Source organism: Schistocerca piceifrons, chromosome 4, assembly GCF_021461385.2.
Source record: "Schistocerca piceifrons isolate TAMUIC-IGC-003096 chromosome 4, iqSchPice1.1, whole genome shotgun sequence".
Taxonomy (NCBI): domain Eukaryota; kingdom Metazoa; phylum Arthropoda; class Insecta; order Orthoptera; family Acrididae; genus Schistocerca; species Schistocerca piceifrons.
In genome coordinates this window covers 517,162,011-517,177,773 of record NC_060141.1, presented here as the reverse complement: position 1 = coordinate 517,177,773, position 15,763 = coordinate 517,162,011, and the positions used below count along the sequence as shown (strand labels likewise).

Sequence of the window (15,763 nt, the reverse complement as noted above, 5' to 3'; positions counted from 1 at the left end):
TGGAATGCACTTTTCAGGTCTCCGGGAGAATAAACCATGTCTGTTCAGTCGTCTGTAGAGTGTGTATCCGGAGACAACTGTTCCAGTGGCTGCGGTAAGGTCCCGAGCAAGGCTACCTGCAGTACTCCGCGGCCGTCTGCGGGCACTGACGGTGAGATATCGGTCTTCTTGTGGTGTTGTACACTGTGTACGTCCCGTACTGTAGCACCTGGACACGTTTCCTGTCTGCTGGAATCGTTGCCATAATCTTGAGGTCACACTTTGTGGCACACGGAGGGCCCTGGCAACGACCTGATGTGTTTGAGCAGCCTCCAGTCGCCCTAGTATTCTACCCCTCATAACGTCATCAATACGTGTTCTTTGAGCCATTTTCAACACATAACCACCATTAGCGCGTCTGAAAACGTCTGCACACTACTCGATGCACCGTACTCTGATATGCACCAACACACCTCTGCGTATGTGGACTCCTGCCAGTGCCACCGTGCGACGACCGCAGGTAAAATGCACCGCATGGTCATACCCCGAGATGATTTAAACCTGAAAAGCGCCCACAAGAGTGTTGTTTCATCATTTGTCAGCATTGCCCTTAATTTATGAGCATGAGTGTAGATAACAAATTACCTTAAACCTGCTCGTGGTTACATGCTGTTTCGGGATGAACCTAATATTGGATAAAATTAATGTAGGAATTGCAATGTAAGGGTAGTAAAATTGTATTGATATTTGAAGTTAACAATTATCTGTAAATATGAATGTACTATGATGTCGTTAAATAGTAAATTGATGTATTTTCTGTGGGGCAAATCTGTAATTTTCTTTTCAATAAAATTTCGCGAGGTGCTTGAATTACATTTAGACTTCCCTCCTAAATATAAATCAAAAATAATTTGCACTAGCTGCAGGAGGGGATGATGAACCCGTACGCAACAGCCCGACAATAGAACTTCTGATGATGCTAAATGAACAGTGAAGAATATTGAAAATGGAGAGTCTGGTTAATTTGCAAATAAGTATTAATTTCTTTCATTATTCTCAAATTCATTAATTAAATTTGACCTATCCCACATTGGCGAATCATGGCATTACAGGGGAAAGTAGAGAAAATAACACTACCATAATAAAATGTCTTACTCTTATCTATTTTTAAAGCCATAGAAATGAAATTTGGTTGCTGTAAAAAAAATAGTATTCAGTACCCTCTCAAAAATTTTCAGATTTTTTCCTTTTCATTTCCGGCCGCTGTGCCCACGCGGTTCTAGGCGCTTCAGTCCGGAACCGCGCTCCGGCTACAACCTGGAACTTCTGTTTGGATGCACTTCGCGATAAAGTGTATTCTGAAGAAATTTGTGGTGAAAAAGATATTTGTTCTTACTCATGCCACACGTATTTCGAGTTGAGATACTCGCTATTACAGTCTTTTCCTCCTTCATCAAAACTCTGCATCAGCTTCCCATCGCTGGTGGAAAGCAAGAACGGAGATAAAAAGACTATTTAGCAATAAAAGCAGTATCAACAGTCATAGATCCCTCCCAAACAAACTAATCATTCACGTATCACATCCACATGTAAACAAACTCACGGCCTTCTAGACTCAAGCTTGTGGATTACCTGAAAAGCCCCTGCAAGCCGCTGCCAGTCTGAAAGCAGAAGAAATGCACAAACGGGTGGGTAGTGCGTAAGTAAGGGAAAGAAATATACTTTACTACATTATGTAGCTATGAAACATTGGCAACATATTTAGAAAGCCCTAACATACTATTAAAGAGAACGTTTTCTTTTTGCCTTTTTTGGTCGACTTTTATTACACAGAATGCAAAATTAGATCGGCAGATAACAAGGTAAGTGATTAAAGATAATTTTATACGTTTAAAGATTGACATTGTCCTAGTAGTCACTAGAAAATGCAAACAGGTTCCCTAAAGTCCATCAAATTTGAACGACCCTGAAGTTAATACTTGGCGTATTAGAATTCCTGAGAGAGTCATCTTCTGACCACCTGAGCCTTCCACGCAGCTGTTAAACTGCGCTCGCTTCTGGTACAAATAACAAAAGAAAGTTCACAATGTAACATGAAGTAGAAATGGAGGCTAATAGGAAACAGTACTATGGTTATTTCCAATGTTAAAACTTGGGAAAAGGGGCAAATTAAAAAAGAAAAGGCAAATTCAAATGACTGCCAAGGTATTCTCAAAAATTGGAATTGTCTTGCTTGTATGGGAAAATATTATCCCTGTTCTGAATAGAACCATAACTTGCCAGTTGAAACTGCATTTTATTGCTTCTTGGTGAGCTTGTTTGCTGAGAGAAATTATAGTTTAGATTCAAATGAAACTTAGCTGCTGGGAAAAGGTCATCTGTAATGACAGCTATGAAAGAAGCGTTCAATGAATTCAAGTGGAAGGCATTAACTACCGAGTGGTCAAATAAACTACAAGATTTAGTCGTACGTAATATCAGTCAATCTCTCCATATTGTCGTTCATCATTATGACATCAAAATAAAAGATATGAAACGAAAATTTAAAAATTGTATGTACTGAGTTTGGACAACCGAAAATCAGTAAAAAGTTCAATCATGCAGCCCTCATACAGATGCGAAAACAATTTATGTACAAATGACTTACCAAGGAACTGAAGATCAGCCCAAGTCAGTTGATAAAGAAAAAGGCTCTGGATCTTAAGGTGTGATCGTTATAATTTATACCGCATGCATGAGAGCTCTAGCCTATTTCTAGAAACGGTTCATCTAGGATCAATGAAATTTGTCATTTATCAGGAAAAAGCATGCAAACTCTGCCAGTGTGTATCAGAGATGTCAGGACAGAATCACACCTTTTGAATAACTAACTCGTGTTCGGCCAGCACCCAGATTTATCTCTTGGCTTACGAGTAGATAGTGGAGGCATGGTTTATGCGGTGCTTCTTGATTTCCAGCAAAGATTCAGTGCAATACCGTAAAGTCTAGAAGTATACAGAATACTCGCATGTGTCATATCTCAACTGATAGACGAATGGACTGGCAAGTCAAAATAATTGCTTGGTTCTTAATTAATTGTCGTCCGGGAAAAACTCAATACAGTACAATATGAATGCTACTCTTCACACTGTACAAAAACCACCAAAAGGCCTAGTAGATACAGTCCGCAGGTGACGTAGTTAGAAAGCTGCTACGAAATGTGGATAAAATGAGAAATTACCAGCACCTAGCTAACAGATTGGCAGCTGACCCGCAATATACAGGGTGGTCCATTGATAATGACCGGGCCAAATATCTCACGAAATATGTATCAAACGGAAAAAACTACAAAGGACGAAACTCGTCTAGCTAGAAGGGGAAAACCAGAGGGCGCTATGGTTGGCCCGCTAGATGGCACTGCCATAGGTCAAACGGATATCAACTGCGTTTTTTAAAATAGCAAGCCCCATTTTTATTACGTATTCGTGTAGTACGTAAAGAAATATGAGTGTTTTAGTTGGACCACTTTTTTCGTTTTGTGATAGATGGCACTGTAATAGTCACAAACGTATAAGTACGTAGTATCACGTAACATTCCGCCAGTGCGGGCGGTATTTGCATCGTGATACATTAACCGTGTTAAAATGGACCGTTTACCAATTGCGGAAAAGGTCGATATCGTGTTGATGTATGGCTATTGTGATCAAAATGCCCAACAGGCGTGTGTTACATACGCTGCTCGGTATTCTGGACGACATCATCCAAGTGTCCGGACCGTTGGCCAGATAGTTACGTTATTTAAAGAAACAGGAAGTGTTCAGCCACATGTGGAACGTCATCCACGACCTGCAACAAATGATGATGCCCAAGCAGGTGTTTTAGCTGCTGTCACGGCTAATCCGCACATCAGTAGCAGACAAATTCCGCGAGAATCGGGAATCTCAAAAACGTCGGTGTTGAGAATGCTACATCAACATCGATTGCACCCGTACCATATTTCTATACACCAGGAATTGCATGGCGACGACTTTGAACGTCGTCTACAGTTCTGCCACTGGGCACAAGAGAAATCACCGGACGATGACAATTTCTTTGCACGCATTCTATTTAGCAACGAAGCGTCATTCACCAAAAGCGCTAACGTAAACCGGCATAATATACACTATTGGGCAACGGAAAATTCACGATGGCTGCGACAAGTAGAACATCAGCGACCTTGACGGGTTAATGTATGGTCCGCTATTATGGGAGGACAAGTAGAACATCAGCGACCTTGACGGGTTAATGTATGGTCCGCTATTATGGGAGGAAGGATAATTGGCCCCCATTTTATCGATGGCAATCTAAACGGTGCAATGTATGCTGATTTCCTACGTAATGTTCTACCGATGTTACTACAAGATGTTTCACTGCATGACAGAATGGCGATGTACTTCCAACATGATGGATGTTAGCATATTTCATGACAGGCGGATTGGTCGTCGAAGCACCATACCATGGCCCGCATGTACACCGGATCTGACGTCCCCGGATTTCTTTCTGTGGGAAAATTTGAAGGATATTTGCTATTGTGATCCACCGACAACGCCTGACAACATGCGTCAGCAAATTGTCAATGCATGTGCGAACATTACGGAAGGCGAACTACTCGCTGTTGAGAGGAATGTCGTTACACGTGTTGCCAAACGCATTGAGGTAGACGGACATAATTTTGAGCATTTATTGCATTAATTTGGTATTTACCAGTGGCGTAACGTGGTTATAAAGGATGGGGAGACTCTACAGTTATTATAGGGAGACAAAATAGTACAATAAACAATAATTTAAACAAATGAAACAAAATGCATCAAATAAAAGAACAACAACAACTACTACCACTACCACTACCACCAACACTAATAATAATAATATTAATAATAATAATAACTAACTTGTTGAAGAAAGGATGACAAATTTGTAGAACTCCAGCAGCAAGAGAAGAACCACTTGTTTTTTCTTGTACACAAGAGCAATGCGCCTGTCTTTTCTTTACACTAATAAGTCTGTAACTCGGTCTACAAAGATCTGATCACTGGATAGCTCTCCAAGTAGTGTCTTTCTATTGCTAATTTGCTCAAACACGACAGCCGGGTGTTGGACATTGAATTCCTTAAATAATTCTTCACTCATTTAAGAGTACTCATGCTTCCTTCTATGCTTGCTATAATTGCGGGTAGGGTCAAAACCAAAAGCAGGAACCTCGTTGTTTCTTCACAAACCGAGTTTAAATCGTTGTTGACAATGTACTTTAGGAGGATTCTTGGAGATAAGTGTTTTTTCTCATCAGCATATATGTTACACAGTTCATGCTCAAGTTGTCCTTGTTCGTAAAAAGGATACTGTTCTAATAACTGAAGCAGTTTCAACTTTGGGAAGTCTTTTTGATAGTTTGGGAAACACTTTTCGTTCAGAAGTTCAACAAGCTGAATTTGGGATAAACTCTTAAAATCTTCTTTCCATCTGAATAATTTGCAAATCCTTTATCTCGTAAGTTAATGCCCTGAGAGGTGTCTTTAGACTGCCATTCAAACAGAAGCTGCGTTTAATGCATTCATCAACGAATGTTTCCGTTCTTAATTGTCGTAAGTTTCTCAAAACAGTTCTTATTTCGTCGTGGCAAGCAATTATACTGATAGATTTTGACTGAAGAACATTAAAGAGATGATCAACATAAAGAAAGCACCCTCGGTAGATGCGAAGCAAGTAGACAAACGCAGGATCATCCATTCGTCGTTTCATTCCCGCACCACAGCTCAAAGATTGTGGGTCCCATTGAGAGTCTGTATCATCAATTATATAATTAAAAGCACCATGTAACTCGGAGAAATGACTAGATATTGTTGAAACTGCCCTGGAACGAAAGTTTCAGCGAGTGTTGCTCGCGTCTGGCAGCTAAAATCCTTTCTCAGTTAGCAATACAGTTCATTTTGATGATTTTCTGAAAAACAAATGGAATGTAGTACTATCACTTACAAACATGCGTCCTTGTCATATGATTTTGGAGGCATGTAACAGTACCAAATTCAGGTGGTGTGCTTAACAATGAACAAACAGCGCATGGAGACAGAACTGCTTCACCAAGTGCTGTAGTCCTCTTTCTCTGCCCTCCATTACTGAAGCGCCATCATCTGTTTGACTAACCACTTTTCCTTCCACATTACACTCTTTCAGTACTGCATGAATAATGTTTGACAAACCTTCAGCAGTTTAATCTCCAGAAACATCGTAAAATCCAACGAATCTTTCCTCAATTTTGTCTGCAATACAGTATCTGAATATTATAATGATTTGACGTGTCTAATGTTTCATCAGCCTGAATCGAAATGATATTGCAGTTCTGAATTTCAGATTTTATTTTCTCATTAATTGCAGAAGTTATCATTTATATTACATCATTCTGTATATCTGGAGAAGTTCCTTTAAAGGTTGAAGATGATGACAGATGGTCTCTGATTAACTGTTCTCCTTGAGCTAGTAAATCCAACAATTCCAGATAGTTACCGTAGTTGCTAGAGGATTTGTCTTCTCGATGGTCGCAAAAGGCTAGTTCTTGTTTACAAATAAATACAATTGCCTGAATAAGACGAGCCAATACTCTCCTGTTGGATGCAACTTGTTCATTTTATTTTGTTGCCGCCAGACGAGCGGCATCAGAAAGGGCGTGCTCAAGTCTACTTTTGCCCAATAACTGAAATTATTCTTTGTTCTGCAGGTGACGTTTTGATATCTGATGCTTTTGTGCTTTCCTATCAAAGTTCTTTATTGTACAAATGCCTCACTGCGCCATTCCTTTTCACCACCGAACAGAAGACATATATAACAATATAATCTCTTATTAACTGCATTCGCAGTCAGCCAAGTATACTTTTCGTAGGAGGCTGTCTGAAAAGTGCATTTTTGTTTGGCTTCACTTAAAACTACACTGAGTATAGGAATACGTCGTTTACGTCGTTTGTCTTTCAATCCGAACTTTTTTCGTTCGTTAATGTAGAAAAAGGCGTTTTTAATGATAATTCTATAAGGTATTCAGTTGCTGGCTCACTCATGTTGGCGACACAGCGAAAATATGCGCTAAAATCACACAAGAATGACTATTAACACCGCGCGACTGTTCACTTCCGTGTTAAAAGACGGCATAGAAGCGGCAGAGACTAGTCTCGATACCTGCTAGCAAGTGCAGCGCACCAGCCTTCGTGGAAGAGGGAAAGTGGAGGGGAGCCGAGAAAGCGACTAAAGCGCGCAGGCGCACACACTGCCAGGTAAGGGAAGGGAGGCAGAGACTGGGAGCAGTCGAGTCTCAAGCAGGCAAATACACCAATACTCAGGGTGCAGCGCGGGCTACAATACTGATGTCTTCGCACATTTAGAGCTCTTAGCAGAAAGTGATTTATATTTTTGTTATGAATTACTATTGCATCTTTTTTAAGCAGAAATACAAGGGAGACTAAGTCTCAAAGTCTCCCCTCACGCTACGCCACTGGTATTTACAGGTAATCATGCTGTAACAGAATGCGATCTCAGAAATAATAAGTTCACAAAGGTACATGTATCACATTGGAACAACCGAATTAAAATGTTCGAACGTACCTACGTTCTGTATTTTAATTTAAAAAACCTACCTGTTACCAACTGTTCGTCTAAAATTGTGAGCCATATGTTTCTGACTATTACAGCGCCATCTATCACAAAGCGAAAAAAGTGGTCCAACTAAAACATTCATATTTCTTTACGTACTACACGAATATGTAATAAAAATGGGGGTTCCCATTTAAAAAAAAAACGCAGTTGATAACCGTTTGACCTATGGCAGCGCCATCTAGCGGGCGAACCGTAGCGCCATCTGGTTTCCCCTTTCAAGCTAGACAAGTTTCGTTCTTTGTAGTTTTTTCGTTTGACTTTTATTTCGTGAGATATTTGGCCCGGTCACGATCAATGGACCACCCTGTATATGTACTGTATATAGGTCGTCTCTGCTAAGAATCGTCAAGCACGTTTCTTATGTAGTTTCAGTAGATATCTGCAATTTTGTTTTCGCGATCTGTTAGCCCAAAGAAATACTACTGATAATGTCTTTCATGTGACGGCCAGTGTCGACGGAAAACGTTGATTTTTTTCCCTTCACAGCCAAAATGATTTTTAAAGGAAAATTTTACTTGCCCATTCGATAGAGCGGTTCCAAATTAGTCTTGTGTAATATTCGTTTTATCGATGTTTATTAACAAGGACAGAGAAATGGGAACAACAACCAGCAATCCAGCAACGACTGAAAAGGACTTCCTCATGGCGATAGCAGACAGCGCATAGCAGTAGCACTACCCAGTCACTGCTGGAATACTGATTATTCTTACTGATCCGCTGTCTCTATTTATAGACCGAATATTGTGCTGGACTACTTTGGGACCACTATGTCCAATGAGCACTTCGATTCCGCTTTAAAAATCATTTTGTTTACTACAGACGCTTTACGCTGGTTTTACGCTGGCTCTGGTTGGCGCGTCAAAGACGTGGTTAGCAGCAGTTTTTTGGGCTGACTCCAGTTACACAATGCAAAAAGTAATTTATCAATACCTGCGATGGCGGCTGTTGGGAGAAATATAAATGGACGAAAAGATTCGGCATAGTTCATCTATGTGATTGGCGATTGCTGGAATCAGTGGCTGAAGTTTCACCTGTCCGAGGAGAATGCGGAGTCTAGAGTCAGATTTATCAGAATAAATGTAAGACTATTTATTGCACATGCGAAGGAAGTTTTCAGTAATCCATTAGCTCGACCTATTCTCGAGTATTCTTCTACAATCCGTTACTCTCCAGAGTTGAGTTACCGGAAGAGGAGGAGCGCACTTCATCAGGGTCCGTTTAGCCAGCATGTCACAGAAATGCTCGAAAAATGGCAGTGGCTGACGCCACAAAAAAGTTGTTGTGCGTCATGGAGAACCTCTCAAAAGCCACTTTGGAGAAAGTTATAGCTCTTACTAAAGCGAAGAAAAGTTCTCTCCGAATGTGCCTACGTAACTACCGCAAGTATGTTGACGACAACTTTCGACCACCAGCTGGAGGGACAGGACGGAGGTTGGTAGACATAGGTCGATGTCGAATGGAAGTAGCAGGTATCAAGCTACTGAGACGGGCGAAAAAGTCTTGACAGCTGAATTCCTCTTTCGAATGGACGGGAGGTGGTGAACTCAATGTAGATCAATTCTCTGCTGTCTTGAGGATTTGCGGACGACCACTTTCGCCTATTAATGAGTATTATTATCTTCGTGATTCAAGTCTGACTTACTCTAACAAAGCTACAGAAAATTTGAGCACACCAGTTGTCTGCATTAACGAGACGAAGCCATTGAAGTTTTGGAGTGGTTTTGTTAGCAACATTTCTGAAACTTGTGGAAACTTTTATGATCCATGTTTTCATGATATTGATTCAAAATGCGACTGCGCGCAAAAGCTTGTAATTTCGTTGACATGCGACGTATCAAATGAAAGATATATGAACAGTGGCCACAGTTTGAGGTAAGCCAAGTAGTTTCACACGACGGCGGATTTTGGTATCACTTGAGATGGTAACTGACCAGAATCCAACAACAAACACGTATTACACTGAGGTGAAAAAAGTCTTGGATACCACCTAATATCGTCTCGCACCTCCTTTTGCACGGCGTAGTGCGGCAGGTCGATGTGGTCTGGACTCAACAAATCCTTAGGAGTCTTCTGCAGATATATTGAGCCATGCTGTTTCTATGGCCGTCCATAACTGCGAAAGTGTAGCAGGTGCATGATACTGTGCACGAACTGATCTCTGGATTATGTACCATAAAGATTCGCTGGGTGTCCAAATCACTTGCTCTAACTCGCCAGAATGTTGTTCATGCCAATTCAGAACGATTGTGGCACGCTCTATTGGAGCATTGTCATCCATAAAAATTTCATCCATGAAAGGCTGAAAATGGCCTCCAGGTAGCCGAACATAATCATTTCCAGTCAATATTCGGGTCAGTTGGACAGAGAACCCAGTCCATTTCAGGTGATCACTGCCCACACCATTATGAAGCTACCACCAGCTGGCACAGTGCCCTGTTGACAACTTGGGTCCACGGCTTCGTGGTGTCCCGCCAGACTCGAACCAGACCAGCAGCTCTTACCAACTGAAATCGGGACTCATTTGACTAGGCCACGGTTTTCCAGTGTTCAGGGTCCAACCGATATCGTCGCGAGCCCAGGAGAGGTGCTTCAGGCGGTGTCGTGCTGTTAGCAAAGTCTGTATCGTCGGTCTTCTGCTGCCATAACCCACTAACTCAAAATTCCGCCACACTAGCCTAACGAATACGTTTGCTGTACGACCCACATTGTTTTCTGCGGTTACTTTACGTGAGTTGCTAGTCTATTAGCACTGACAATTTTACAATAACGCCGCTGCTCTATGACGATCAGTGAAGGCCGTCGGCCACTGCGTTGCCCGTGGTGAGAGGAAATGCCTGAAATGTGGTATCCTCGGCACACATGGAATTTCCCAAATGGAATATCCCATGCGTCTAGCTCCAACTATTATTCCACATTTAGAGTCTGTTAATTACCGTCGTGCGGCCATAATCACGTCGGAAACCTTTTCACATGAATCACATGAGTACAAATCGCAGATCCGTCAAAGCACTGCCCTTTTGTATCTTGTGTGCGTGATACTACCGCCATCTGTATATCTGCATACTGCTTCTCATGACTTGTGTCACCTCAGTGTATAATGACAATATTGCGTAATCCTTTAACATCGGTCTGGTCGTACATCAGAAATACTCAGCTGTAGGAAGCGTTTTTTCGTTAGTTCACAGATTAATTCAAGTGGCCAATAATGCAATCACCTGGACGTAAAGTCTATGTGCAGGCTTAAAAAAACTGTGTAACCTCGCTTTAAATGAACAGACATCACAAACAGATCATTGCTTTCTGCGTACTTTGTTTGTTTGTTTGATATGCCAAGTGTGTGGTTATTAAATTGGTTATTTGGCTATTTAACTTAGGTTAGTTTGCCAGATCCTAAAATGGCCGACGCTAAAATACACCTTTTTGCATGATGACTGTAAGTTTAATGCCTGTGTGTTTAGAACATCACAGACGTTTCTATTTAGATTAAACATGGTTGATACTGTAGTTGTTGAGTTGTCCTCGACGATATTTAAGAACCGACACAGACGCCTCGTCTTCTTTCATAATGAACCTTTCACCCATGACTTTCGCTTGTGATCTTTTTGCGATTTTCTTTTGCTGTTTGTCTTGGACTTCAGCCCCTGAAATGTGATTTGACCGGTCGTAAATAGGACGCCGAGCAATTGTTAAACTAATGTGTTAGAGATATTCTAACATTTTGCTAGGGACAAATTAGATGTTGAGATCATTTTGTTGGTATATGTGTTCAACACTAACTTCTCGCGAGTCACTAGTGTGATACTGGAGCGCCACTCGAGAACAGTGCTGTATTTGACCTCAATTTGCAGTAAGCACACACATCCGCCAGGTGACAGCATTAGTAATTGGGGTATACAGGGTGAAAAGTATTTAAACTAACGAACTCTGGGAGGTTGTAGGGGACATCAAAACAAATATTTTTCCGTGATGTCATTTTTTCCTATGAGAAGTATTTAAACCGGTAGAGGAAGATTTCTCTGGCGGCAAATTAATTAAACCAACAAACACATCCATTTTTTTACGACCAAGAGACAAGTCATTAACACAACTCAATTTTCAAAAATTGACACGTAAACAAAAGATACACCGTCGGATTATGTTCTGTCTGACACGGGCAAAAACCCCAGGAGTATCCTGAATTGTTCCTGCTGCTGCTACTATCCGGGCAACCAGATCCCCTTCTGATGCAACAGGAGTGGCGTAAACAAGGTTGCGCAACTCTCCCCACACAAAAAAGTCCAGAGGGGACATATCTGGGGATCGAGCAGGCCATGGTACAGGACCACCTCTGCCAATCCACGTTTATGGCAACCGTCGGTCCAGGAATCGACGCACACGAAGACTGAAATGTGCCGGCGCCCTGTCGTGTTGGAACCAGGTGCGTTGTCTTTTAGGGAGCGGGACACCTTCCAGTAATTCTGGAAATGCTCTGGCGAGAAAAATGTAATAGTGACTGACATTTAATGGCCTAGGTAGCGGATACGGCCCAATTAAACAGTCCCCAACAACACCGACCCATACATTAACGAAGAACCGCACTTGATGAGCGCTAGTAACTGTGGCATGTGGGTTATCCTCACTCCAAACATGCGAATTGTGCATGTTGAAGACTCCATCACGCCCGACCGTTGCTTCATCGGTAAACAACGCAGAGGATGGAAATGTAGGATGCATTTCACTCTGTTCCAGGTACCACTGCGAGAACTGTGCTCTGGGTGGATAATCAACTGGTTCCAGGTTGTGGACACGATGTATGTAAAATGGACGCAACAATTGCTCTCGAAGGATTGTTCTTACATTCGTCTGATTCATCCCCATGTTACGTGCAATTGCAGGAGTGCTGATTGAAGGAAAATGGCTCAAATGGCTCTGAGCACTATGGGACTCAACTGCTGAGGTCATTAGTCCCCTAGAACTTAGAACTAGTTAAACCTAACTAACCTAAGGACATCACAAACATCCATGCCCGAGGCAGGATTCGAACCTGCGACCGTAGCGGTCTCGCGGTTCCAGACTGCAGCGCCTTTAACCGCACGGCCACTTCGGCCGGCTGCTGATTGAAGGATCCCGCTCCACATGCTGCAAGACAGTTTCCTCAAATGGCAGCGTTCTTACCGTGCGATGGAGTCCCTGTCCAGGTAATCTCCTAAACGACCCGGTCTCACACAGACTTTGGTACACAGCAGCAAAGGTAGTATGATGCGGGATGCGGCGATTAGGATATTGTTGTTGATAAACCCGCTGTGCAGCTCGTCCGTTGTGGTGCGCTAATTAGTACGCACCAACCATATCAGTGTACTCACTCCAGGTGTATTGTTCCATTAGTAAACAGAGACAATGCGCTACTACACTGGTGGACAGCAGTTGCCTACAGCTGAAGAGCGAAATAAGCCCTCCAACAACAAGAAGATCGTAATACGGCCTCTAACAACTGAAGAGCGTAATACGTCCTCCACCAGTTTAAATAATTCTCATAGGAAAAAATGACTTTAGGGAAAAATATTTGTTTTGATGTCTCCTATAACCTCCCAGAGCTTGTCGGTTTAAATACTTTTCACCCTGTATAAAACGAGCAGGCGGCACGGGGTAAAGAGTTCACTCGTTGTCGCATTTCGGAAACGGAGTGGTTTATCTGACTTTCAAAAGGCCAATGTCATTGGCTCTCAGGCCAACGGTGGAAACATTTCCGAGTTGACTAAGTATGTGAACTGTTCGCGTATCGCCGTGGTTAGAGTTCATGGCAAAATGGAGCTCCAGCCGATACCGATGTAACTGAGGTGCACCACGGGTCATAGATAACAGGGGCGAACGATGGGTGCGTAGATGCGTAACGAGTATATAGACGTGCAACTGTTGGACAACTGATCTCCGAGATGAATCAAGGGGTTACCAACAGTGTCTCCTCAACGAAGGCTGCTGTGTATGGGCCTGCACAGCTGGCACCTGGTTCATACAGCCAAGGGGACTTCTGTTCATTGGCGACAGAGGCCGGAATATGCACGACAATGCGGCAACTGGACGTCCACTGAGTAACGGCAGGCAGCCTTTTCAGCTGAATCACATTTTATGCTCCATCGGACTGAAAGCAAACACCTTGTGATAATCGTCAGTGGTGTCCAGGCCGAAGGAGGGAACGTTAGCGTCTGAGGAATGTTTTCGTCCCATTCTATGGGTGATACGTCATTCTTGAAGGCACAATGGATCAACACAAGTATGCGTCTACTCTTGGTGACCAAGTCCACCCACACATGTAGTTTATTTTTCCTCGGCACGATGACGTTTCGCAGTCTACGTGCGTGGTTCGAAGAGCACCACAATGAGTTAACCGTACTCATTGGCCACCAGAATTCCCGGGTTTGAACCCAACCGAAAATCTGTGGGGCCACCACGATCGAACTGTTCTCGCCATGGGTCCTCACCCGAGAAATCTAGCGCAGCTGGCACGGTACTGGAGTCGGCACGGCTCCACAAGCCTGTCGGTACCTTCCACAGTCTCTTTGTCTCTTTCCCTGTAAGTCTCGAAGCGTTCCGCAAGAGATGGTTGTTGCGGCTTTTGACAGATGGTCACATTAATATGACTGGACAGTGTACATGGAGATGAGGGTATCGGGGCATCAGAGACAGGCGCCTTCATTCGTGATGACAGACTTTGCGGAATCTGCTTGTAATTGTTACTGATTAGTATAGGTGAGTCAGGCATTTCAGATAGTTTAATGGAACTGCCATACAACATCTCAAACACCGATTTTTGGTTTATAACGCCAATATTCCTCAGTGTGGGACTGAATGTAACATACGGTTTTCACGCATTCGTACCAATAGCTTAAGTTGAATGGAGCTATTTCTGACCCATTGCCATAGTTTTTGTAATTAATGTCTGTTGCAAACGAGGAACTGTCCTCCTTCTGCACAATAGATTCAACAATTTAGCAGCCCAGCGTACTTGACCGAAACCCTTACTTTAAAACATGTGAGATGAGTTAATTTTTCCGTCCCAAACAGCGATCGACATACAGGGTGATCAAAAAGTCAGTATATATTTGAAAACTGCATAAATTACTGAATAATGTACGTAAAGAGGTGCAAATTGACACATATGCTTGGAATGACATGGGGTTTAATTAGAACCAAAAAATACAAAAATTCAAAGAATGTCCGACAGATGGCGCTCCATTTGATCAGAATAGCAATAATTAGCATAACAAAGTAAGACAAAGCAAAGATGATGTTCTTTACAGGAAATGCTCAATTTGTCCACCATCATTCCTCAACAATAGCTGTAGTCGAGGAATAATGTTGTGAACAGCACTGTAAAGCATGCCCGGAGTTATGGTGAGGCATTGGTGTCGGATGTTGTCTTTCAGCAACCCTAGAGATGTCGGTCGATCACGATACACTTGCGACTTCAGGTAACCCCAAAGCCAATAATCGCACGGACTGACGTCAGGGGACCTGGGAGGCCAAGTATGACGAAAGTGGCGGCTGAGCACACGATCATCATCAAACGACGCGCGCAAGAGATCTTTCACGCATCTAGCAATGTGGGGTGGTTCTAATTAAACCCCATGTCATTCCAAGCATGAGTGTCAATTTTTACCTCTCTATCTACATTATTCCGTGGTTTATTAAGTTTTCAAATTTATACTGACTTTTTGATCACCCGGTATTGCTGATTTGTAGCCAGAGACATGAATCAGGCATATCACAGGAATAAGATGCTCTTTTGTTGGTCCCGTACATCAATCAATGCATTACAATATTACAGTTCTTACGTAAGAGTGGTGATTTCTTTCCTTGTCCATTTCACATGCACCCCACGCTTCCGCGCGCACGCGTGCGTGCGCGCGAGCGCACACACACAGACACACACACACACACAAACAATGATGAACAGTTGTGGCAGTTGCGCAAAGAAAGCCTTAAGATCGCGAGGCGGAGAGACAAATATTTACCTTCAACAGCGCAATATCGTTTCCTAGGCCCACCCTACTGAAATTTTCGTGGACGACTCGTTCACTGACATGGATCATTGGTGCTTCATCATCTCTTCCGTCGTTGGTGCCAGGACGGATGTACATGTTTTCCACAT

The 15,763-nt window shown here is 42.6% G+C and overlaps 1 protein-coding gene across 1 annotated transcript in view; it reads right to left on the bottom strand.

Annotated features, from left to right (window-relative positions):
• LOC124795967 (trypsin-1-like) overlaps positions 1 to 15,763 on the bottom strand; it is a 109,719-nt gene that overhangs the window by 27,179 nt on the left and 66,777 nt on the right. The window lies entirely within an intron of this gene.